This window comes from Sturnira hondurensis, unplaced genomic scaffold (genome assembly GCF_014824575.4).
Source record: "Sturnira hondurensis isolate 20B ecotype Veracruz unplaced genomic scaffold, ASM1482457v3 Scaffold0015596, whole genome shotgun sequence".
Taxonomy (NCBI): domain Eukaryota; kingdom Metazoa; phylum Chordata; class Mammalia; order Chiroptera; family Phyllostomidae; genus Sturnira; species Sturnira hondurensis.
In genome coordinates this window covers 3,332,965-3,358,316 of record NW_028088227.1, presented here as the reverse complement: position 1 = coordinate 3,358,316, position 25,352 = coordinate 3,332,965, and the positions used below count along the sequence as shown (strand labels likewise).

Genomic DNA, 25,352 nt, shown 5'->3' with positions numbered 1-25,352 from the left:
ATACTAATGTTAATAAATTGAACTTCATGAAAAAAAACTTTTATGTGCCCTTTGTCATGCCCTTTCTCTTTCTATTCCCATAAATAATTCTAGAACTCATACAAGATACTTTTTCTTCATTTATTTAAATAAATTTAGGGTATAAAATTTACTTTGGCTATTCTTTGCCTTTTTATCACTGGTGCATTTGCAGTTCAAAATCACTTTCCGAGTACCAAAAAAAGTGAGGAGAGTATGTAAAGAATTATTTTTCTAGGGTTTTGTTTGTTGGCTTTTGTACAGTTTTATTTTGTCTTATTTTTTAAGGAAAGCTATCTCAGGCAAAAGAGATTCAGTGGGAAATTTTTTTCCTGTAAATTTTTGGGGTATAAGATTATCTAGAATCCCCGAGTTTTCAGAGATATTACTGTCCCTATGCTTAAGATTCTAATCTTTATTCATATCCTATGTTTCACACACACACAAAAACACCTTGAAAGATTATTTTTTCAATCATTGTTATATATTTCCAGTTGTGTGAAATCAGTTCCCTAGTTTATTAGGTGGTAAAGTTCCCTATAGAGGTTTAAGCACTAAACCTTGGTGCTTAAGACTTACATTTTATTTCATGCCTTGAGGCAGATATTTAAAGATTGTGCCTTTTGCTTTCTCAATTTTAATGTTGCTATGAACAACCTCTGTCGGTGTAGAAGGGCAGATAATGATCAAGTTTCCTAACGAAAGCCAAAATAGCAGTGGTTTAACAAGATAGAATTTTAATGTTCTCTCGGAGTGTAGTCCAAATATTAGTATCTTTGGGTTCACGAATGTTTCTGAATACATCTCTAACATCCTAAACTCACAGATTCCATATCATAGCCTAAAATTGCCATTTCTGCCTTCCTTTACCAGGTGTATTTATTAGCCAGTGGAAAGGTCAGTGCTTCCTCCTTTTAATGGCATAACCCAGAAATTTCACAAGTACTTTGGCATTTATCCCACTGGCTGGAACTCAGGCATGTTGCTATACCTCGCTGCAGGTAAGCCACCTTGCGTAGTCTTTGACTGGTGGCCATATACCAGAAAATTCTTGCAATTTTCATTTTAAAAGAATAAGAAAAAATGAATAAAGGGGAGTAAAACGTCATCTTTACCACAACTGGCATTATTCTTCTTCTTTCAATTAACTCCTTCCCATATTGACCCTTTAGTCCCAGGTTCATTCGCAAAGAGTATGTTGTTAATTACTTGACCGTATGGTTTTTCAGTGCATCTTGCGTATGCCATATCATTCAGAAAAAAAGAATATACATATATATATATATATATGTATAAATCCTTGCTGGATTTTACCTTGTTTGTTTCTAACAATTGCAAAGGCTCCTGTATTTCACCTGGAGTCTTTTGCTTATATTCCCTTTTGTTAATTAACTCTTTTATAAAATAGGTTTTTTTTAACGTTTGTAAGCAACAGACACCAAATCTAGTTAACTGAAAAAAAAAGAACAAAGAAAGGATGCGGTTGCATGTATACTGTCTGTCATCAAAGGCCAAGTTAAAATATCAGGCTGCTCTCAGAGCCTTCTGGAAATTTCAGAATATGATGAATTCATAAAACTTGATTTGGAGCTGCTGACAAATGACTCAGCTCCAAGAGTTTTTAGTCTCAGAGACTTAACTCAAGATTCAAATGTCTAGATAAGAGTGTCTAATTGACCTAACTGTGACACAGTCCCACCACTCTCTTCTCTGGACGAGTGTTAAGGAGGAAAAGGAGGAGCCAGATGGAGTAAAGTGGACATAGTTTCCTGATGGATCAGATGTTGAGCAGCAAATGCAAGAGTTGTCTTCTCTCTCCCTTTGGACCATGCCATTTGTTCTTATCCTTCTATTTATTTGAAAACTCTTATTGTCCTCAATGAAGAGTCACAAATTTTTCTAAATATCCCCTAGTCTCTTGGATAAGTAATTTATTTTCTTTAAGCGTGAGTTTTATTATCTTTAAAGTCAGTATATTATTTCTTCTGAGTTCCTTGTGTTTTTCTGCAAGATGCCTGATATATATTTTTGACTTAAAATATTAATTTTATACTTATAAACTAACATTATGAAATAATTTATTTATTTTTAAATCTTTGTATTTTTATTTTATATTTTTGGTTTATATATAAAATTATAAAGTCATTAAGAGATCACTTCCCTGAATGGTGTGTCTCAGTGGGTCGGGGGTCATTTCACAAACCAAAAGTTTGCCCATCTGATTCCCAGTCAGGACACAAGCCTGGGTTAAGGGCCAAGTCTTCAGTGAGAGCGTGAAAGGCAACTGATTGATGTTTTCTTGCACGTTGATATTTCTCTCCCTGTCTCTCTCTTTCCTTCCCTCTCTCTCCCTCCTGCCCCTCTTTCTAAAAATTAATTAATTAATTTTTAAAAGAAATCACATTAAAATCTTATCTTCTAAAAAGCTAAATTCAGAGCTGACTATTTACCATTCTAGAAATGCTCTTTCATTAATTGATAGTTGTGTCTAAATTTTTAAATGTCAATTTTTTATTTATTTTTCAGATGGAAAAAGTAAGGAGGAAGAAACTAACATTATGAATAAATAATCACAAATCTATAACTTTCTATATGCCTACTTCATTTGGTCAGTCCAAACCATGTGTAGTTGGACAGTGAGAGGGGTTTTGAGTCTTGATTGAGTCGGTTTCAGTGGGAAAAGTTGTCCTGATTAATTAATGACTCCTGCCACGGCAGGTGAGAGTATGGCAATAGGTATGATGACTTAACAAAAGCCTGGGCATTTCAAACTCTCATGTGAAATATGAAGCCCCTAGAGAATGTGATGAAACAGATTCTGTTTTCTAAGGTCTTGGGTAGGATACAAGATTGTGCATTTTTAACAACCTGTCAAGAGATGTATATGCTGCTAGTTCACAGGCTGCACTTTTGAGGATGAAGGCCATAAATGTTTATTAATCAATGGGACCATTTTTCACTGGGGTTTTTGGCTAGTATAAAGGAAGATTCATACAAGCACGTGTGCACACATACAACAAATATTGATTGACTCTTTACTACATACCAGGCAATGTTCTAAGTGTAGAAATACAGCCATAAATAAAATAAGATCCTGCTGTCATTTTTCTTCCATTTGTGTATGTGGACACAGGCATGCAAGCCGAATGACAGAAACTAAATACAGAAATAAATAAGTGCCTGGACAAAGGGCATCTTGCTCTGGAAAATATTTAGTCCAATTCCCATTTTCAGTTTAGCAACTTACATAGCCAGTCATTCTTAAGCAAATAAATGAACTGAACCTATTCTTTAGCAAATATAGCAGGCTGAATTGAGTGGAAACTATACTAGACAACCCTGTATCTTTCTGTTCCACTCAGGTCTGGTTATCAGGCCTGCCATAAGGCATAATGTGGCAAAATGGATTCAAATGCCGGAATATCACACTCAGTGGCCTTACAAGTCAGCTGCACTAAAGCAATCACCAGTCTAGGGAACTTTCTACATCTGCTGCCCTCTATAGAGACAAACTGCCCCATGCAGGGAATCCCTAATCCCACTTTATTATCCCATTTTACCATTACAGTCAAACACAGTAAACCCCTAACCCACACAGCACTTATTCAAAACAGGAGAAACTCTGGAGATGATGGTGGGCAGCTGGAGGAGAGAACTCAACTGTGGAAAACTTGTAGACCAAAGCCATCATAGGGGCTAATCAGCATGAAGTGATAGACTCTGGACGGAATTAGTATTCAGGCTGAAATAAGGCTAATTACACTACAAGTATATGCTATATTGCTCTTTGGAAAGTCAGTTTGTTACCCAAGAGGTTGGAGGCTCAAAAGAATGATAGAGAAGTAACAAAAATATTACAGCTGTTTTTACACATTTGGCTGTTATGTGAGGAAATTAATGATCACATTATGTATGCTCCAGAACTGGTTCTTCAGACCCTTCTTTTCTGGCCTCCTTTTTGGTTACCCTCTACTGCAGAGGACCTTTGTGCTATTGTTACTTACCTGGTCATTGATGTTGTAGACTAGTAACAAAAACCAGAAGAAAACCAAACAGCATAACCCAGCTAAGATCTGAAGATCTTTCTGAAAGTCACTGCATAAAAAGAAGAAATACAGGACAGAGGCATGATGACCACAGTCATGGAAAGTAGTTTCTCCAAGAGGTGACAGTCTAGTCTGAGTTCGTCACCCCTTCCTGAGTTTTTAATCTTTACATCTCACATACGGGGTAACATAACACAATACATGTAATGATTTTACCCCTTTGGCAGACTTACAGGAAAAAATTATGTTGTCAAAGAGCACAATATTCCACTCAATTATGAAATGTTTTTATTAGGAGTAAAAGTATCCTTTGAGCCTGAGGCACCTGGACTACCCCACTATTAGAGCTATACCAAGGACAATGACAATGATGGGTAGATATTGTCATAAGACCTCAAGATTTACAAGGTTTACCCTACTGTTGTCTGCCCCAGAAGGAAGTAAGAATGTCTCCTCAAAATGAGCTCCAGTCTCCAAACTAGAAGCTAGAAACTCTTCAAATACTATAGTAGTCCATTTTGTAGCTAAAAATATAGTTAAAAGCTGGATCTTTACTAGGTACTTATTCAATTCAGAGCCTAATCCCCTTCCCTCCCTCCCTCTCTTCCTTCCTAACTTCTTTCTTTTCCCCTTTACTTCCCTCTTCTATATCTCTCTCTCCCTTCATTCCTTCCTTCCTTTCTCCCTCCCTCCCTCCCTTCTTCCCTCCCTCCCTTCCTTTCTTATATTTTTCTTTCTTTCTCCTTTCTTCTCCTTCCTTCTCCTTCTACCTCTGTAGTTTCTCCTCTATCTTTCTCTTCTTTCTTTCAATGTATGTACAGCTTGGTTTAAAAATATAACTTGTTTTAAAGTTTGGGGGTATAAATAAAATAAATAATTTAATGAATGTATAATATTTTAAACGTTATATATACTGGACAATGAGGAAAGAAATATCCCTTTTTCTTTCCTGTGTTCTGTTCCTCTATAACTCTGAAAATAACTGTATTGTATGCATTTTAAATATTTTTATTTATTATTTTAGAGAGACGGGAAGGGTAGGAGAAAGAGAGGGAGAGAGACATTGATGTGAGAAAGAAACATTGATCAGTTGCCTCTTGCATGCACTCCAACCAGGGACCAAACCCACAACCCAGACATGTGCCCTGGTGGGAATCAAACAAGCAACGTTTTGCTTTGTGAGGTGATGCCCAACCAACTGAGCCACACTGGCCAGGGCTACACATTATTTACTCCACTAGGAGAAATAGCTTGTAAGAGTGTCCTTGGTATAGACTGTTTAGAAAATGCGGTAAAGGCTAAAAAAAGCACTGTCCTTCATAAAGTAAAATTATTGAAAGGTTAAAAAGATATGAGAATATCCACGTTATATTACTGATGTGAAAAAGAAGTATTTGAAGTAAAAAAAGGAAATTGGCCCTTAGGGTTTAAAGAGAGTGTTAAACTCACAAAGCTCAAATGAATATTTCTAATAAAGTTTAAATAATATCATGAGCAATTATGAAAACAATCATGAAATGTCCTACATTTTCTATTCTGTTATACTTTGTAAATGCTTTCCCATATGTTTTGGTATAATTTTGTCCTCATAAATAACCTTGTGAGATTTGGTTGGGGAGCTACTAATTTTCTCTCTTATTCTCAGAGGCAGTTCAAATCCTCACTGAGTAGATTAAATATGCATAACTTCATTTTCATTCCCTGGTTGATTCCAAAGTCAATATCTTAATATTGCTAAGAGAAGTTGTCTTGCTTAAACCAAGGTTTCTGTGGTACAGAGAGAATATTTATAAGGTAATAAGTAAAGTGTTTTTATGACCGAGAGCCTACTTATTATACAGAAAACATATTTCACATTTATTACATAATTTTAATTATTGTGGAAGAAAATGTTTCAACCAGATACAGAGGAATTTTTTAAATAAAATAGTTGTATATACTTTTGTAAAAATATATTTTCTTTGAAAATACAATTTTACATATTCTAAAATTTAACTCTTGCTCATAGTTAAGATTCAGAGTCTCTTACGGATTCAGGAAGAGTTTGCCTCACATTTTAGGAACCTGCAAAAGAGTACATCAGAGCTGGTGTGAGAGATTAAATTTTGTGTTGTGCAGCAAGGTCTAGAATGAAAGTCAGACCATCTGGGGAGTGTAAGAAACTTCACAAGTGAATTCAAGTTCAGAATAAGGAAAATGTAGTTAGTTTTTCTGAAGTCCAGGCCAAAGTATGTGAAAATATACCAGGAGAAAGCAAAGAAAATGACCATTGTATAAGGAGCAGTGACTATGGTGCATGTCTCTAAGAAGAAGGTTGTCAAAGAAAGAGACAAAATAAAGCAAGCCAGGTAGAGATCTCCACATGCTCCATGAGACTTATTAAGACTATCATAAATAATTCTATCCCTTGGAGATAGTCATTGTTTGAGAAGAATGTTTTGGCAGAGTTTCTTGTTCCTTGCAAATGTACATAAATACATATTACATAAATAATGTGTATATCCACACCTAAACCTGTATCTGTCTACTCTGTCATCTACATATCTGGAATATAATACACAGTAAAAAAATGTAAGCCACAAATAGTAGGCATATATGCAAGTTTCTACTGACTGCATTCAAAACTAAAAGAAACAAATTAATATCAATAACCCATTTAGTCAATATGTTATATACAAAATATTATGATTTTAATATATATAATCAATATGCAATATGAGGTTGCATGCATTAATTATATGTAATCAATATAAAAAGTTAAGGTCATTTTACCTTATCCTCCTGAGGATGAAAGATGGGGGGAAAATGGGGCAACGTGTAGCATTCTTTATTTCTACTTTCATAACAACCTTAATAAAAAGGCCTTGGGAATAAAGACATGCTCATTCCATCAGTCATGCATATACATTAAAAAGAAAATAAAGGTGAGAAAGTAATTTTTCACATCTTCATTCTCCTGAGTAACTAACACCTAAAACCCTAGTCAAAAACTAAAGATCAGTTTTAATAGATACATAGCATTTTTGTAATACCTGCATTTAAGAAATTGGATTAAATTGGTTATTTGACAAAAGTTCCTGCTCCATTTTTGCATTATGAACAGTGCTTACTAATTATTTTTATACACATATCTTTGCCTGAGTGAGCATCAATATCTTTGGAAATTCAACCCACATGGAAAAAGAGATTCATATAAGAGTAATAGTAAAGCTCAGACTAAGATATCCTCACATGTTCTTATATATGTATCCAGATACCCTTCTCCTTCAAGTATCTCAGGAAAATACATCCCCAATGGTAGACAATGGAATATGCAACCAGGTAATTTTGAACTTTAAGCTTAGTAAAGTTCTCTAATGAGAAAAACTTGAGTGTGTGAAAATATAGTTTTACTGATGCTAAAGAAAGAAACGAAAGTAAGATGGTCTCTTCTTAAGGACGAGAGAGACCTTCTTAGAGCCACAGACACACAAGCCACCTCTCCGTAGCTGTGAAAAATAAGCATGTTTGTACATGCATGCATTGGCACAGCAAGAGTGTAAAACTTCCCCCCATGCCCCACCCACTCAACCTCCATAAACCCCATATTCTGCCAAAGCCCCTCTCTTGTCCTCTTGTGAGAGAAATTATCTGGCTTAGCAGAAGTGAAAGGTGGAACTACATGGATTATAACATGCAAGAAATCTGTTTAAAATATTTCATTTTTCTGAATACAAAATTTCATGAATTGCATAACAGGTGATTAAATCAAGTTGTTAAGAAAGCAATGATTTGGTCGTTTTATCATTCTCCAAAACCAGATAACTAATTTTCACATATTCCCTTGCTCCCCATGATAGAAAATGTCTTGTGACTATAGCAAGTTTTGTCACTCATGTGGACAGAAACAAGTTAAAGTTTAAGTCATACACCTCTTCTGTCAGTGCTTGACCCAGATTTATTTAACCTTGTTCAAAAATGAGAAAACACAGGCATTAAAAGTTGGTGTATTAAAGTATAATAGAAATCAAATTGTAGAGATGATCAGTATCAAAAAACTTAAAACAAATAGTTTAAAATTTCCATTTCAATTTTCAGAGAAAAAGTCTGGGATAAACGACTGTCTGGGTGCAAAGTGAGGTAAACTCTATAAAAGTCTTTCACAAGGCCAGCAGTGGAGAGGGAGAAATGGAAATGAAGAAAGACAAACAACCAAGACAAAAGGATGAAAAGGAGACAATGTAGAAAAGGAGAATGATGAGGCATAGGAGACTGTACAGCAAAATGTTCACAGCCGTTATTCATTGTTTGTGCAGTTACAGTGGTTTTTTTAAAGTTAGTTCATATTAAATTCAATTAAGTTAGGCAAAAATGCACAAACTATTCAAAAGTTATAGAGTACAACCTAGCACATATTCTAAATCATAATTATGCTTTAAAAAGATAACTGCAATGAGGGGTAGTGAGGAACAATCCTTCTTATAAGCTGATATGCAAATATATGAAGTACTAGTAAAGAGAATGAACCAGCATTTTAGAATATCAATTATGTAAGCCCAGGCAGAATTGTAGACATGAAGTAAAAGTTTGGCTTAATAGGAAAAATCTAGTCCACATTACTATAGATCCAAAATAGAAGCGTCACAAGAAAACCAACAAAAAAGAACAAAAATAAACAGCATTTACTTTATAAAACCTTGAAGTATTATTGTAACAGGGTGCAGCCAAGAGGGGGGCCCTAAATAAGAATTTGTAATGGGGTCCACAACTCAAGGTGTCCAGAAAATATTAGAAAAATATGCATATAGGATGTCCTCATCCCCATAAGTCTGAGCTGGGGGATGGGACACATAGAGCAGGGCCATTCAGAGCTGTTTTGTACAGCAACAGCTTTAAAGATAACCTCTGGCATGGTCATTTAACATATCTATGACCTCTAGCAGGTTTCAGAGATATGTTAAATAGTTGTGGCCATGCTTTGAGCCGAGGGGATGAAAGTAACTTTCACCCAAGATGTAACCAGGGAGCAACTCTTCCTGGTTGCAGCGTCTACATGAGAGCTTGGAGATGATTGGCTCCATGCCATGGGGCCACGCCTGCCCAGACTTACTATGGCAGCCCAGTAAAGCTGGAAGAATACAGGAACTCTAGCAGGTGTTACTGATTGTGGGAGGAGTCAGAAATGGGGCTGCAGAGGAAGATTGGCATTGGGATTTAAACTGAGGCATGGCAGCCATGCAAGGGGGGACCCCTTGGCTTGGATGAGAGTCAGGATGACGTGGCATAGGAAGCAGGAGAGACTTTGCCTGGAAGAAAAGGGGTGAAAGGACTCTTTCTGGTGGGCCATGAGAAGGTCCCTTCTTTTCCTGAGATACAGTACCCCAGACTTGGAAGAGGGAGAAGGAAGGACTGTGTGTATTTGTGGGTGTTCTAAAGGACTTTCGTATTTTAATGAAGACATTAAGTCATTACTCTAAGTCTGTATATCCTTTAAATAAATAATTCCTTTTCTTTTCACCAATCTCTGGCATTGAGAGGTGTCTTTCCTCTGTCAGTGAGCAAAGTGACCCTAATACAGAGGGAAACCCCCGGAGAAAAAAGGGGGTCCTTTTGGTAATAGTATATCATACAACTCCCCTGGGTCTATTCTGTAACATTATAACTTTCTGATATATGTATTTATGTATTATAGAAAGTTTAATGATATGTTTTATATATTTAAAATTTCTAGGTAGTTATGACTTTCTTTTTTTCCCCTATCTTTATATATTTATTTATTTATTTGTTTGTTTGTTTATTTATTTATTTAATTCTTGTTCAAGTACAGTTTTCTGTCTCATATTCCCAGCCCTGCCCCACCCTGTGCTCCCCACCTCCCTCCCATTTCCACCCCCCACCTTAGTTATTGTCCATGTGTCCTTTATACTTGTTCACGTGAGTCCATCCCTTTTTCCCCTGTGATTCTCTCCCCTCTCCCCTCTGGACCCTGTCAGCCTGTTCTGTATTTGAGTGTCATTGGTCATATTTTGCTTGCTTGTTTGTTTTGTTGTTTAGATTCCTGTTAACGGTGACATCATATGGTATTTGTCTTTCACTGCCTGGTTTATTTCGCTCAGCATAATGCTTTCCAGTTCCATCCATGATGTTGCAAAGGGTAGGAGCTTCTTCTTCCTTTCTGCAGCATAGAATTCCATTGTGTAAATGTACCATAGCTTTTTGATCCAGTCATTTACTAGATGCCCATTGGTAAATGACTTTCTGATTATATATAATCTAAATACCCGTGTAGCTTTTTTGGCCTATTGATTTTATTAGTTATGCTATATTTTTCTTGTTGGATGGAATAGACCCTCTGGAATAATATCATATAATATAGGCATTACTTTTAATAGGAGCAAAATTTACAGCATTGGTATTTTTAAAATAGATATTACAGTAAAGCAATGTTTATCTGTAAGTTTGCACAAAATACCAGTAGCCATTTTATATTGAACTAATTTTTTTCATATTGATATGTAAATTGTGATTATAGATTCCTCAACAATAATAGAAACAATTGCATTGATAAGAAAGAGCCACTATTTCTTAGTTTAAATTCTCTACATAGTGCGTTATTATGTACTATACTGCCTTATCCCTTTCAGAAATAGAGTTGGACTTGTAGAACATTTAGTGTGCTTGTTATATTATCTTTAAGCTGAGATGGACTCTTCTTTGTTAAGACTTTAGTTGGGTAATTTGTCTCTATATCTTTGCCTTTGCTCCTGGAGCTCTCTCCTGGGCATTTCTGCAGCAGGGCTGCCCATTCGTCCTGCTGCTTTGCATCCAGGAAACTGCAGTCTCTCCCTTCCTTGGAGCTCAAAGTGCTAGTCGGCTTTAGAGGGTAAAATATGCCTAGTCAACCTAAGGATGAGTTTATCACTCTAACAATGTTTGTACTAGAGAATGTGTGTACACAGGCAAGTATATTTTTTATGGTCCTCTGAACCAATTCTTTTTTTCTTTTAATCATGTTCATAATATTTTTTTAACGAAAGCTCATCAATAATACCATAACTGTGCAACACTGTGGATGTAGTGTTGGATGTTTATAGGCCAACTTTCATGCTTTTTGAAGTTTTTACTTTCTTTAAAAATATAGTTTTTTTAGTGTGGATGCCTTCCAAGTAACATATAATTGCTTACTTTAATTATAAAGCATATAAATTAAGTAACCACAGAATACATAACTATAAAATGTTTGACTTAGACAAAGGAAATGAGTTATTAATCCTAGAGGAACATTGTGGCACTATGATGAAAAGGTGGAAATATTTTTTAAATTTGTCTCCCTATTTTACTTTACCCATCCTCCTTCTTAGGGAAAAAAAAAAAACACCCACACTCACAAACACTTTTTCTGACTATAAGGAATTTAATCCTCTGCTGCTGAAATAATTGGGGGGAAACTTGCAAACACAATGATTAAACCTAATTCAAGCTTACAATCATGAATCAGGAATCCACCTTAAGGCCTCCAGGCAGCTATGTTGTAAGTCCCTGGGCCACTCACAATTTTGTATGCTTTTTTTTCTCTTCAGATGCCTACTGTGTCTCACTTTTTTTCTCTATTGTTCAAGCCCCAAACCTTCCCTTCCAGCTTCATTCTCTGATGATACTCCTTGCTCTCTCTCTCAGTTAAAACATAGGTAAAGCCATGGGGAGAGAAATCAGATTCCTCCCTTGACACCCACCCATCCATCCTGTGGGCACAGCTCTCATCTCTCACATGGACTCCTGGAAAGGACTTCCTACCTTCTGCCTCCTCTGCTGTGTCCTCTAGAGTCGGCAAATGGATTACAGGTGAGACACAGTTTATTTCAGCTGGTATGTTAGGGGACTAACCTAGTTATTATCTCAGAATAGACTCAATACAGGGGGTAACTCACTTGAATGTTGAACTCGGTGAGTAACAAAAATGCCGATAACTGTCGGGGTTGTGCCTCCCAGAAGGTCGAAAGAGAACTGGGTAGTCAATACAGACAACAGAAGACAAGAGCAGAGTAGATGCCCCTCAGATGAGATGAAAGAAGCAAGCACACACACGGATTTTACTCCAAGACCCCTGGGCATCTCATCTGGCTTTGTATCTCTCCAGTGAGGTTTTGGCAGTTTTTAATCAATGGCTCAGGAATTGTGAAAGTTCAAGATGTGTCCAAGCTCCTAATTTTTTCACACTCGAGCATGTGCCAAACCTATGTGTCTTCCTAAGCTATCCACAGTCCATAAATCAAAATGCTAAATTTATATGTGCTGGGCAGCAGACAGAGAAAATGTACTCATGTTTTTATATACGCAAATTTCCAAGGCAGCTGGAAACACTGGCCTTTTCCTGAGGTGAGAAAATGGGTATGTTGGGGGAGAAAATATACTTTATTACAAATGGTTTTAACTAAGGATATTTATTCTTAAGGTAGTATCTCAATTGAATTTTGTTTCTACATATCTTTCTACAAAAGTGAAAGTATTCTAAGCTCAACCGATGCCAATTGCTTTGTTCTAAACTGTTCTGGGGACTAGACAGACTGCCATGAATTTCAAATATGATTAACATTGCCTTCATAAAATTGTATCAGTGTAATTCACCACATGGTGGATTTAAACTCATGTGATCCAAATTGCTTTTTTATATGACATTATCAAGATGAGGCTGGCTTTGAAAATAATAACTTAATTCTTTTTAGTCACAGTTTATGACAGAAAAGAAAGGAAACAGAGGCATTGATCATATTTGAATTGGTGGGCACAATTCCTTTGATGGCCATTTCTCAAGGTGATGAAAATGCCCTTTCATTTTTGCTGATCTGTCAATATTCTTTTTGAATGCTGTAAATAGCTCAAAGGAATTTGACATATAAGAAGATGATAAAAAATCATCTCTCATCTAGCTGTAATGTTCTTACAATTCTGAAGAACCGGGCATTTAAAAAGTGTTTTTAAATGCCTAAGTCTGCAATGCTCATCATAGCCACCTCTGAGACAGAAATACTTTCTGGGTAAGAGGGTGACAGAAATTCTAGTCTTTATTAATTTTTACTTTTTAATTTTTATGTATTTTCCATTACCATTTAGTACCCTTTTACCCTGTCCCCCACTATCAACACACTGTTGTCCATGTCCATGAGTTTTTTTTTTTTTCCTTTTTTCTCAGTCCCTCCACCCCTCCCCTCCCCTCTTTGCTGTCATCCTATTCTCTACCTATGGGCCTGTTTCTATTTTGGCTGTTAGTTTAGTTTGTTCATTAGATTCCATATATGAGTGAAATCATATGGTATTTGGTGCAACCACTGTGGAAAGCAGTAAGATACCTCAATAAATTGAAAACATGGATCTTCCTTTGGACCTAGTGATCCCACTTCTGGGAATATATTTGAAGGAACACAAAACACTAATTTGAAATAACATAAGCACCTCTACAGTCTTTTTTCTTCTTTTTTTGCTGTTTCTCTCTCTCTTTCTCTTCCCCCACCTCTCTTTCTGCCTTCTTCCCTCTCTTCTTCCTTCTCTTCTTCTGTCCTCTTCTGTATCTTTCTTCATGCATCACAATGTAAGACTTACATTTTTGATACCTTAAAAAATGTCCACATATATGCATTTTACCTGAGACGACTTTAAAATGCAACTGCAGTTCCCAGGGAACCTTTCTTGACTCTTCATTTTATCATGTCTCTTCTTCCACCTTTACTATGGCTGATCCTCAACCTTGAAATTTGTCAGTTGATATTTATGGCTTGGTTGCATGCCCTTTCAGAATTGGGTTTTTCTTTCAATCCTAAATTCTGTTTCATGGTCTAATTTTGGCTCCACAATCTGAAGCCTGCCCTGCCCTCACAGCAGTCTTACATGTCTTTTTCTATGTCTTTAAAGAATTGATTCAGTATGAGGGGAAAAAAGAAACAACGTAAAATTTCATTCTTGGTATATCGGTATAGAAAAGAAGGTAGAGATCTGATCACAGAAGACCTTGGTTGCCAAGATATGTGTAACCAAAGGAGTTTTTGTGACTAGGGCAGTAAAAGCTTGAAAGTGATAATTCCTAAAGTTTAATTTGACACAGGGGTTATGAGACGGATACAGGAAGGTAACAGTGTGAGGACAGAGCCCTGGTAGGGGCAGCGTGATTTGGAAGTGTGCTCCAGAGCCCAGGGGTACCAGGAAGATAGGATTTCCCTTCTCTATTTTTAGAAAACATGCTAACTACCTCAAAACCCAGCATGCAAAAAAAAAAAATCTGCTCATGAGCCTCTCAGCAGCCATTGAAGAGGAAGGAACTGCCCTTGTGTACGTGTGTGCACACGTGAGTGCGCCAGTGTGAGGGCACGGAAGTGTCGGCAGCCGAGTTAGAGTCCCAGCTCCTTGGACTCCATTTGCTAGTCTCTTCTTTCTCCCCCTCACCTATCTGGTGGTGGTGGTGGGTGTTTATATTTGTGTTTCTTTTCATGTATTTCTGAATTGTTTATAATTTGAGGGTGGAGGGAAAGACAGATCAGGGTAACCAAGCAGAGGAGAAGCAGAAGAAGAGGAGGAGAACATAGAGATGAGCAAGAGGATTAACCTGGAGTTAACGAACACGGCCTGGAAGGAGGTGACCCAATTAGCCCTTGATAATCACCATTGTGTGTCGATAGCAAAATTGAGGGCCTGAGTGATACCTTTAAAAAAAACTAGAGTTTCTGAGGGTGACTAATGTGGAACTAAATTCACTGGCCCAGCTTTCCAACTTAAATAAACTTCAGAAGTTGGAACTTAGTAAATGTTCTAGAGGTGTGGAAACCCTAGCAGAGAAATGTACTAATCTTACCCACTTCAGTATGAGTGCAAAGGAAATCAAAGATGTCAGTGCCCTACAAGTTCTGCACAATCTTAAACAACTGAAAAGTCTTGACTTGTGTAACTATGAGGTCACAACCCTAGAGAGAGTGTTTTTGAATTGCTGCAGCGAATGGATGTGATCGGGAAGATAATGAAACACCAGACTCGTGCATGGAGGATGGTAAGGATGGAGATGAAGACGATGAAGAGGAAGATGAAGCTGGACCATCTGAAGAATATAAGGAAGAGGAGGAGGAAGAAGGGGCTGAGGATGAAGATGAATCGGGCTCAGAATGTGGAGTGGCAGAATAGGAAGTGAGCCTCTCCTACTTAATGAGAGAGGAAATTCAGGATGAAGACTATGCTGGAGAAAGGGAAGAAGACAGATAAAAAGAAGGAGGAGGAGGAGGAGACATCTTCAAGGGGAAAAACAGAAGCTAGACGCTGAAGGTGATGGAGAAGAAGAAGATGACTACATCATCCTAAGACCAGATTCTCTAAATTTCTGGCTGTGCAATAGAGTGATCACATTTCCTTTGTTTCTTCATGGATAATAGCAATCCCTACAGAAGATAATGTATAACTTTGAATAGGAAAAGTGTGGCTTTGCTAGTTTTGCCTTTTCATTCCAAATAAGAATTACTAGTCTGTTAGTCATCATATTGTATGTAGAGAAAAATTTTCATTTACCCCATTGTCAAAGTCCCTAGCAGTTTACATGGAATTTTAATTTTTCTAATACAAGCTCACTGTATTAATCATTTTTAGTCCATAATCAAAACATGATGGCTTTTACATAGGCATAATATGGTGCATTTCTTTCATAAGTTTTTAAAGATATTTATGAATTAACTGAAATCACAGTCAGCTGGATTATGAAATAGAAATAGTCTCTTCAATAAATTGGTTATTTTTTAGAGGAAACCCAGAGATCTTTAGTTTCAAGGCAATGAGTTTTTTATTTTTGCTAAGGGTTTTGGGGTGTTTATTTATCACATGAGTAACTTGAAAAGAAAAGCAGAATACTTAAGGTTCTAATCAACAATATAGTTCATGGTTTTGGGGAAGGTTTCTGAAAACTTTTAAGCTAGGGAACTAATAAGATTTTATTTCTGATGCCCTGGCTGGCATGGCTCAGTGGATTAAGCACTGACCTGCAAACTGTAAACATGGATTTGATTCTCAGTCAGGGCACATGCTTGGGTTGCAGGTCAGGTCAGGTCTCCAGTAGGGGACATGCAAGAGGCAACTACACCTTGATATTTCTCTCCCTTTTTCTCCCTCTGTCTAAAATAAATAAATAAAATCTGATAAAATAAAAATTTTATTTTTGAAAGAAAAATTGCTTATGGTAAGTTCAGAGACATGCAAATAAGCCCTTTGTTCTTCAAGCTAAATGAAGATGATGACATGCTAACGGTTGTTTATTTTGTTTTGCTTTTAAGTGTGCATTCTTTAATTTTCCTTTTGGCAATTCCTTTGTGATCACCTTCCTTTCTTGTTTCATTCTCCTCCCCTTCCTCAAAAAAAATGTTGGGAAACATGAATACTCAGGACCACCTTTGGTCTTACATCTCAACTATCTTTTCAGACCTGTCTCAGTCTTAAGCGAATTGAAATTGAGTATTTTCTCAGATACAGGTATTATTATCAATGCAATTTTTGCAACATACTGCTTACTGGACTTACAGATTGTGTAGCAGGATAAAGAAAGAAAGACACAGAGGGGCTTTTGGAAGTACCAACTGTGTTCCTCAAAAGTCAGAATAGCTGCCTATTAATAATTAATGACACATTGAAGCCAAAATTTTTAATTAGCGTCCCAAATGAGTTAGCTACCACTCTCCAAGTATTTCTAATTTTTCTGAATAGAATTTTAATCATTCTTTCCATACTTTAACACATTACCAGATATAGCATTTGTTTGAAATATATTAGGTAGTGAGAACATATTTGCAACTAAATCTATATTAAAGTAAGATATGTTTTCCAGTGGATGTCCATTAAAAGTAGAAAAATATTTGGGAAAAGTGTGAGTGTGTGTTTTCTCATGTGGTTACTAATCATAACATGAGTAGACAAGTACATCTCCATTTTTGTTGTGAGGCCCCATGTTCAAGGAAATCGCTTTTTAAATCTTGGCTCTCTAAATTTCCCCCTTTGTTTCAAGGATTTGTACGATTTTTTAAGTTATTGTCAGCAAATTAATTGAAATTACACTTCCAGACTAGAAAACATTTAAATTACTGGGTAGAGTACTGCTTTTTTGTAGTTTAAATGTATTTGACTTGGGGTTCTAAGGTAAAAATTAGGAAGTTTTAGTCTGTGGATAAACTAAAAAAGTTGCCCAACTGACTGAAATAAAACTCTTGTGATAAGTTTAGTGGTGGTGGGGGGGCTCGAATATCCAAGTAGCTACTATTTTACTCCTTTAAACAATTGAAATGTCCTGTTTTAGTCACTACAACTTCTCATTAAACAGGATGCTAGGATGCCAGCTTTTAAAATAGTATTTATATTGGATTGGCCAAAAAGTTCATTTTTTCCTCCATAAGATGGCTCTAGTAGTGCTTAGTTGCCCTTAACTTCATTCAAAACTATTTTTGTTAGATTGTATTATGACAGCTGTCACATCAGCACGCATTTTTTAGAAAATTATCAGCATTGATGAATTTTTATATAGCCATTTTAATATTGAAGATGGAAGAAAATAAACTACATTTTTGGCTTGTTACGCTTTATTATTTCAAGAAAGATAAAAATATGACTGAAATGAGAAAAACAGATTTGTGCAGAGTAAGGAGAAGGTGCTGTGACTGATTGAATATGTCAAAACTGGTTTGCGACGTTTCCTGCTGGCTGGACCACGCTGCACGGTTGGGTCGCACAGTGGAAGTTAATGGTGGTCAAATCAAGTCATTAATTGAGAGCAATCAACATTATACCACATGGGAGATGGCCGACATACTCAAAATCCAAATCAATAAAGTTACTGGAAAAATGTCATGTTTTATGGAAAAATTCATTAGGTCTTTTTGGCCAACCCAATAATATTAAATCTCTATATTGACTTTCTTATCAATCGTCTTATTAATCAATCAAAATTAGAGTTCCTTGGTTTGAAAACAACATGTAAGAGCCTCCAAATGCCTTAAGACTTACTTAGTTTTGTGGGCTGTGTTTTATTTAAACAAGCAAGGGTGTGTAGGAGACCATTCTTCATGGCGTGGGTCCAGCCCCCAGTGTCAAACATTTATTGCAAAGTAATTTCCTAAAATCCATGCTAAACCTTCCAAGGAAGAGTGTAACCAGTTCAACCACTTTTGCCTTTTCATTTGCAAATATCCTTCCTCTGTGACGTGATTAGTGGCATTGGCTCCTTTGTTTTCTGTGAAAGGTAACCGCCTAAAGCAAACCTCTGCATAGTAAATGAGGACCATCATGTAATGTGCCAACCCAATAAAGGCTGGTCACTGGCAAGGGCCAAGCCTTTTGCTCGCCTTGAGAGAAAAGCCATGCTGTCCCTTTTCCTCCACAGGACTCGGTAGTCCATGTGAATGTCTCATTTCATCTGTAATGATACGGTCACTGCTGCCCGGTGTCCACATCAAGGGTGGGTTTGTATTTTGTAGAAGTTTTTGCTCTTTGTATGATGGTATATATATATATACCATATATATATATATATATATATATACCATATATATATTGTGTTCAATTCCTCAAAACTCTCCCTAAAAATCTTTGTCGTTAATACTTCTGTGCAACTGTGTTTTGAACAAAGCCACAACAGCGTTAAAAAAAACTCTGCTCATGGTTTCTATGGCTTAAATGTAATGTCGGAGTCTCCTCTCGTTTGTTTGTTTCTACTTACAGCTCTGTATTTCTAAGACAGTGCTGATTTCTTGAGAATTGTTTCCAAGGATTTAAACATCTGTGTTTACAGCTTCTTGAATTTTCCAGCTTTTCAGACCTATGACATGAATATATGTTTTGATAAACACACGTAAGTGAATAATTTTGTCCTCTCTTAAAGTTAGTATAAAACTCAAGAAATTAGAACATAATTTTTGTTGAAAACTTACAGGAATGTTTCTTCTTTGGCTGTAAATTATGTATTTGTTCTACTTTTTAGGAAGTTTAAAAACTACTATAGCCAAAAGGATGCATTAAGCTTGGGGGCAGAGTCTGCATCTGAAACATGGTCAGTTCTGTGTTCTGCATCTTTGCTCAAAGTGATAAAATAGAACAAAATGAATGTGTAAAGATAGGCCAGTAATTTAGTTTTCTATAGAACCAGTAAATTATTGTGCTCCGGAAATAATGAAAGCCTTAAAAAGAAAGAAACATACTTAGATGCTTCCATATTATTGGAAGATATAGAATATTATGGCAAAGATCAAATAGCTATTTTCCTTAGTAAATATATTTTAGAATTATAATAACAGTGTGAAATTGTTGTTTAGCTTTACCACATGTCAGCTATAGTTGCAGAACTATTTTATTTCCAGTTTTTCCCCAAATGGAATAGAGTGAGAAAGAAGCTTAGTTATCATCGATAGCAATAACTTATTTTGTAAGAGACAAAAGTAAGAAAGAAAGAAGTTAAGTGATTTACTCAGTGTCTCTTGGGATTGTTGTAACTGAAGCAGGGCTAAAAATGAAGACTCCCAACTCAGTTTCCTTCAAATTTTATTCAAGCTAATCCTGCTTTATTTCTGGATAATACCTCCTATATCATTCCTGCAAAATAGGAAGCAAAAAAATCAGATGTGTCTTTTATTGCTTAAACATCATTACCATACACTAGTCCCTGTGCACACATGTTAAGTTAGGGGGAAAGCATAAATGCTTCATTTCCCAAGACCGCCAACTGCTTCTATTTATTCCCTTAATATTGTGTATGTGCACATGTACATATATCCCATACTTCAAGTAGTTTTTGTAAGTGCATGATAATATACCATGTACAGTTTTTACCTGTGCATTAAACTTCAATTACTAAATATTTTATAGCCAAAGTAAGAAAAAATAGAAAAATAATTTAATTTAAATAAATTAATATACTATCTTAGCAATACTATTATTTTTGAAAGCATATTAATGGGAACTTTTACCTTATTAATGTTTTTGAATGAAAAAATATCCCTATCCTTTGAATTTCACTTAAAAATATTAACTCTTTAACACGTTTTGTTGCAAGATATTTAACACATTTTGCTGTAAAGCTGTTCTTCAACTATAGCTGACAGGTGGGAAAACTATGAACAGTTCCATACAATTCTATAACATATTCACTGAAGAAGATAGCTACTTGAGCCCTGGCTGGTGTGGCTCAGTGGATTGAGCACGGGCCTGTGAACCACACGATCGCGGTTCGATTCCCAGTCAGGGCACATGCCTGGGTTGCAGGCCAGTTCCCAGCAGGGGACTCATGAGAGGCAACCATACATGGATATTTCTCCTTCTCTCCTTCCCTTCCCCTCTAAAGGTAAATAAATAAAATCTTTTTAAAAAGGTACCAATTTGTATCTCTTTAAAAAAAAAAGATAGCTACTTGATTTTTGCCTCGCTATTCTCTATCCTTTGATAATAATGCAAGCAATCTAAATATGTTTTTGCTTGGTAAGGCATTTTTTATTCTTGTAGAACTATGGATTCTGAAATGCTAACATGTGTTTTGTAATTTGGAAAAATGTTTCTGTAGTAAATAGATGTTAAGGGGATAACAGGAGTGGATCTCTTCACCTAGTCCAGATAAGTACATATAGACATGTGAGAATATTCGAGGCAGTCATTAGTAAGTTTAATAAAATAAAAACAATAATTTAATTACCTTTTAAACTTCCATACATTTAGCTCACAGATCATATAAAAAGAGGTCAAGCTTGCTGACAGCTGATCTATTCCAGTACTTTCTAAGAGAAATATAATGTGAACCACAGAGTGGTTCATTCAATGGTTCATTTCAGTATTTTTCCAGAAAAATTCAAAATATTATCATTTCAAATTGTAATCACTGTAAAAGTTGTTATTGGATATTTTACGTTTTTTAAAACTGGTATGCTATGATTTCATCATCTAGTGTATGTTTTTTATGACTATCATCTTAATTTTGACTATGTACATTTTGAATGCCAAATAGCTACGACATGTAGTTAGCAGGTGCTGTACTGGACAGCATAGATTAAATCATTTGAAAAATAGTGTGTCCAAAACAGAGCTCTTGATTTTTCCCTATAAATTTGATTCTTTCACTCTCCCCTGACTCTGTAAGGTATGATTTTCCCAGTTGTTTATGTCTCAGCACTAAAATACATTCTTTCTCTTCCTTTTCATATTAATCCATCACCCAGTCTCCCTGTTTCTGCCTCTAAATCACAATTGTCCTACCTCGGTGCATTTCCAATGCTCTCTTCAGGCCGCCACTACTAGCACTCACTCAGACCATCACAAAGGCCATACTTGTATGTAATTACAAGAATTACATACTTGTAATTCTTCTAGCACCGATCTTTTCCCTCCGTCATACTAGTATTTAAATCTATACCATACCATGTCATTCTACTTTAAACTAGAAAATAACTCTCATTGTTTTTAAAGTCCAACCTCCCATCATGGCCCACAAGGTCATGTATAATGTGAATGTCTCTCCCTGTCACTTGATTAATGCCATAAACTCATAAGAAACTCACAGGAATATTTGGGTCCTTTACCCATTTTTTAATTGGGGTATTTGTCTTCCTGGAGTGGAGTTCTGTGAGTTCTTTATATATTTTGGAGATCAAACCCTTACCCAAGGTATCATTTGCAAATATATTTTCCCATACAGTTGGTTCCCTTTTCATTTTGCGGATGTTTTGTCTAGCTGTGAAGAAGCTTTTAATTTTGATGAAGTCCCATTTGTTTATTTTTTCCTTTATGTCCCTTACCCTAGGGGACATATCAGTGAAAATATTGCTTCATGGAATATCTGAGATTTTCCTGCCTATGTTCTCCTCTAGGATTTTTATGGTGTTGTGACTTCATATTTAAGTCTTTTATCCACATTTAATTTATTTCTGTGCATGGTATAAGTTGGTAAAGCGGGGGAATGGAGACAACTGTACTTGAACAACAATAAAAGAAAAAGAAACACAGGAATCTTGTAAGGATAAATTGATTTAGTGCATATTGACAAACTTTTCAAATGTTTGTAGTGTGCATTAATGTTAAGTTCTTATTTATCCATAAATGAGTGATCTGATTTACTTCTAGATTTCTGCTAAGGGCAAAGTACTGGTGTACGCATGTTTAATTCACTCTTCCAAGAGCATATCTAAGAAATGGAAAGCCAACCAAAACAAGGGAAAATAATGACCAGTCCTTATTTTCTGAGAGTGGAAGCAATAAATAGATGAAACATTTTTCAGTACATTATTTAATGGTATAGGCTATATAAATCCTCCCATGACTAAAAATTGCTTATAAAGGATATCTGACTATTTATAGTTCTTTTTTTTCTTAATGCTGATGCTACTTCAGTCTCAGACACAATATGACTAGATGGAATCCAAATACTTCTTTTTCTCTAAAGTTTAGAATAGCATTTTTGACAGTGAAGAAATAATTGAGTGAAATTACTTGAAATTACAGGTTCTGCTTTATTGGAAAATTTTGAGCAGCTTTACAAACAATAAATTTAGAGTATTTATCATCAAAATTAATATTTATGGGCAGTTATAAAATAATCATGGGAATATAAAATACATCATGGGGAATGTAGTCAATAATATTGTATGTATTGAGCCAGGCAGAGATTGAAATACCAAGGGGATGACTATACAAAGTATATCACTGTTTAACCACTACACTGTAGTTAAACAAATCCAAAATAATATTAAATGTAAAATAAAATTGAAAAATAAAATCTAAAAATATGTTGTATGAAAATTTGGAAAGAGTTTTAACATCAACTTGCACTAATACAAATGTTCATGCAATAAAGTCTACATGTCACTCAAAGGAACTAAAAAGGATTTAACTTGGAGAGTTCGACTGGTTTGATTTTGTTAAATCTCTCAGATTTAGGGCACAAATCAAAGTTTTCTGAGGCTTAATCACAAAGCTTAAAAAGCCAATTAATAATAACAAGCCTAGTCAAAATCTTCATTTCACAAACATAATACACGCACGAAAAAGGGTACATGACCTTTAGTTAACCTTTTCTTAAATTTGTGAAAGTTACTGGACAAAATGATTTTCCTTTTATTTAATTTTAAGATGGCATCAAAGGTATATTTTGAATGTTAATATGGAATAGGAATTTGAAAATGAAACTATTTCTCGAGATACTAAATAAAATAGATTATGGTACCTCATAGGCTACTCTTAGACTGTAGGGAAAATTAAATTATAATAGCAAAATACGTATTTTTATTCAAATGTTTTCTTTATACATAACATTATATAATACCATGTCATTAGCGTTAGCCTAGTGTGGCAATTTTCCTGTTCTCATAATAGCATCATTAAGGGGTTCCACTACCATATGCACATGTTCTAATTAATTACCATGTGGTCCCAGGTGCTTGGAATAGTCAACCTGTTCTTACTCCTTTTTGACTGTTATTTGTATCTGTTTTTATCTATTATTCACAATTTTGAAAAATTACAGAATGAAGAAACTAATCCTATGTAATAAAAATGTGATGTCCAGGAAATTAAGAGTATAAAAAGGGCACGTATCAGTGATGGTGGGTCAACATAAAGAGAAAAATAATTGTGAAGTTTAAGCTTGAAAGGTGTTTTATTTGAAGTTCAGGCAAGTTGCAAGTTATAACTCCCATAGGTGCAAGCTTCTCCCTCTAAGAAGGAAAAGAAAATAAAGGAGATTGTGTAAAATTCAGCTCTGTGGACCGTGATTGGCATGGTTACCAAATATTTTAAAGATGAAGCAACCCGGTGGTGAAATTTAGGAAAGACCAATGAAATGAGTGATTTTACAGGCAAATATTTGCCGAAATGTGTTCTCATCATTAGACTTCAACTCTATCCTATGCATTTATTATATCATTCGCATCTCTGTCGTGTTTTATGGTTTAAAATACGCCACCTTTTACAGAGGAAGTGTGGTGGCTTTGAAAGGCGGTTTAAACAAGATTATCCTTGCTTTGTGAGTGAAAGCTTCCACCACAGTCTAGCTTTTTTAAGTCTAAATATTCCTTTTACTAAACAGTGTAATTCTCAACAATCATTCCACTTAAAATATTGGGTCACTGTTTTTCTGGTGGATTCGGGTAGTATTCAGTTTTGAGTTTCACTGTCTCCAAGTAATCCTAGTTTACTGACACGATGACAATGACACCATCTCTTTCTACTGCTCCTACTAAACTCACATGAAAGTGCGCATTTTCAAATTGCGAAGATGTGCTATGCTATCTTTTCATCTACTCATTTTTTAAATTTCTGTATCAAGATATAATTCAGCTCTGGCTGGTGTAGCTCAGTGGATTGAGCTCCAGCCTGTGAACTGAAGGATTGCGGTTCGATTCCCAGTCAGGGCACATGCCTGGGTTGCAGGCCAGTTCCCGGCAGGGGACTCAGGAGAGGCAACCATACATTGATGTTTCTCTCCTTCTCTCCTTCCCTCTAAAGCTAAATAAATAAATCTTAAAAGAAAGATATAATTCACATAGCATACAATTTATTGATTTAAACTTTAAAATCATTGGATGTTTTTTATTCAAATACACTGGACACCTGTACCACAGTCAATGATAGAACATGTTCATCACTTCAAAAACTAATTCTGTACATGTTAGCTATCTCTCCACTACCTCACCTGCCCTCTCTAGCCCAATAATTTACTTTCTGTCTCTACAAATGTAAATTTCTATTCTGGACATTTTAGATAAATGGAGTCATATAGTATCTAAGCTTCTGTGACTGTCTTCTTTCTGCCTGTTTTTTCTTTACTCAGCACTATTTATTCAAAATTTATTTATTATGTGATATGTTTTAGTACTTTGTTCCTTATGGTTGGATAATATTCCATTGTATGTATATAGCACATTTTGATTATACTTATAAAATGCTAAAACATTATAAAAGGACAATTTAATTGTAATAGTTTTTATTTCTTATCAGACATGATTTGCAAATATTTTCTGCCATTCTGTGGGTTATAATTGAACTTTAATGATAGCATCCTTTACCACACACAAGTTTTAATTCTGATAACACTCAATGTATCTATTTTCCCTTTGTTCCCTCTGTTTTCGGTGTCATATCTAAGAATCCATTGCCAAATCCAACATCATGAAAACTTGATTCTATGTTTTCTTTCAACAGCTTTTATCACTTTACTTCTTAGATTACGTTTTTGATCCGTTTCGAGTTAATTTTTATATGTGCTGTGAGACAAGGGTCAAACTTTATTATTCTGCGTGTGACTATCCAGTTGTCCCAGAAAGACTA

At 35.6% G+C, this 25,352-nt stretch overlaps 1 pseudogene; it reads left to right on the top strand.

Annotated features, from left to right (window-relative positions):
- Positions 1 to 12,000: 12,000 nt before the first annotated feature.
- Positions 12,001 to 15,902, top strand: LOC119000342 (acidic leucine-rich nuclear phosphoprotein 32 family member E-like; annotated as a pseudogene).
- Positions 15,903 to 25,352: the final 9,450 nt, after the last annotated feature.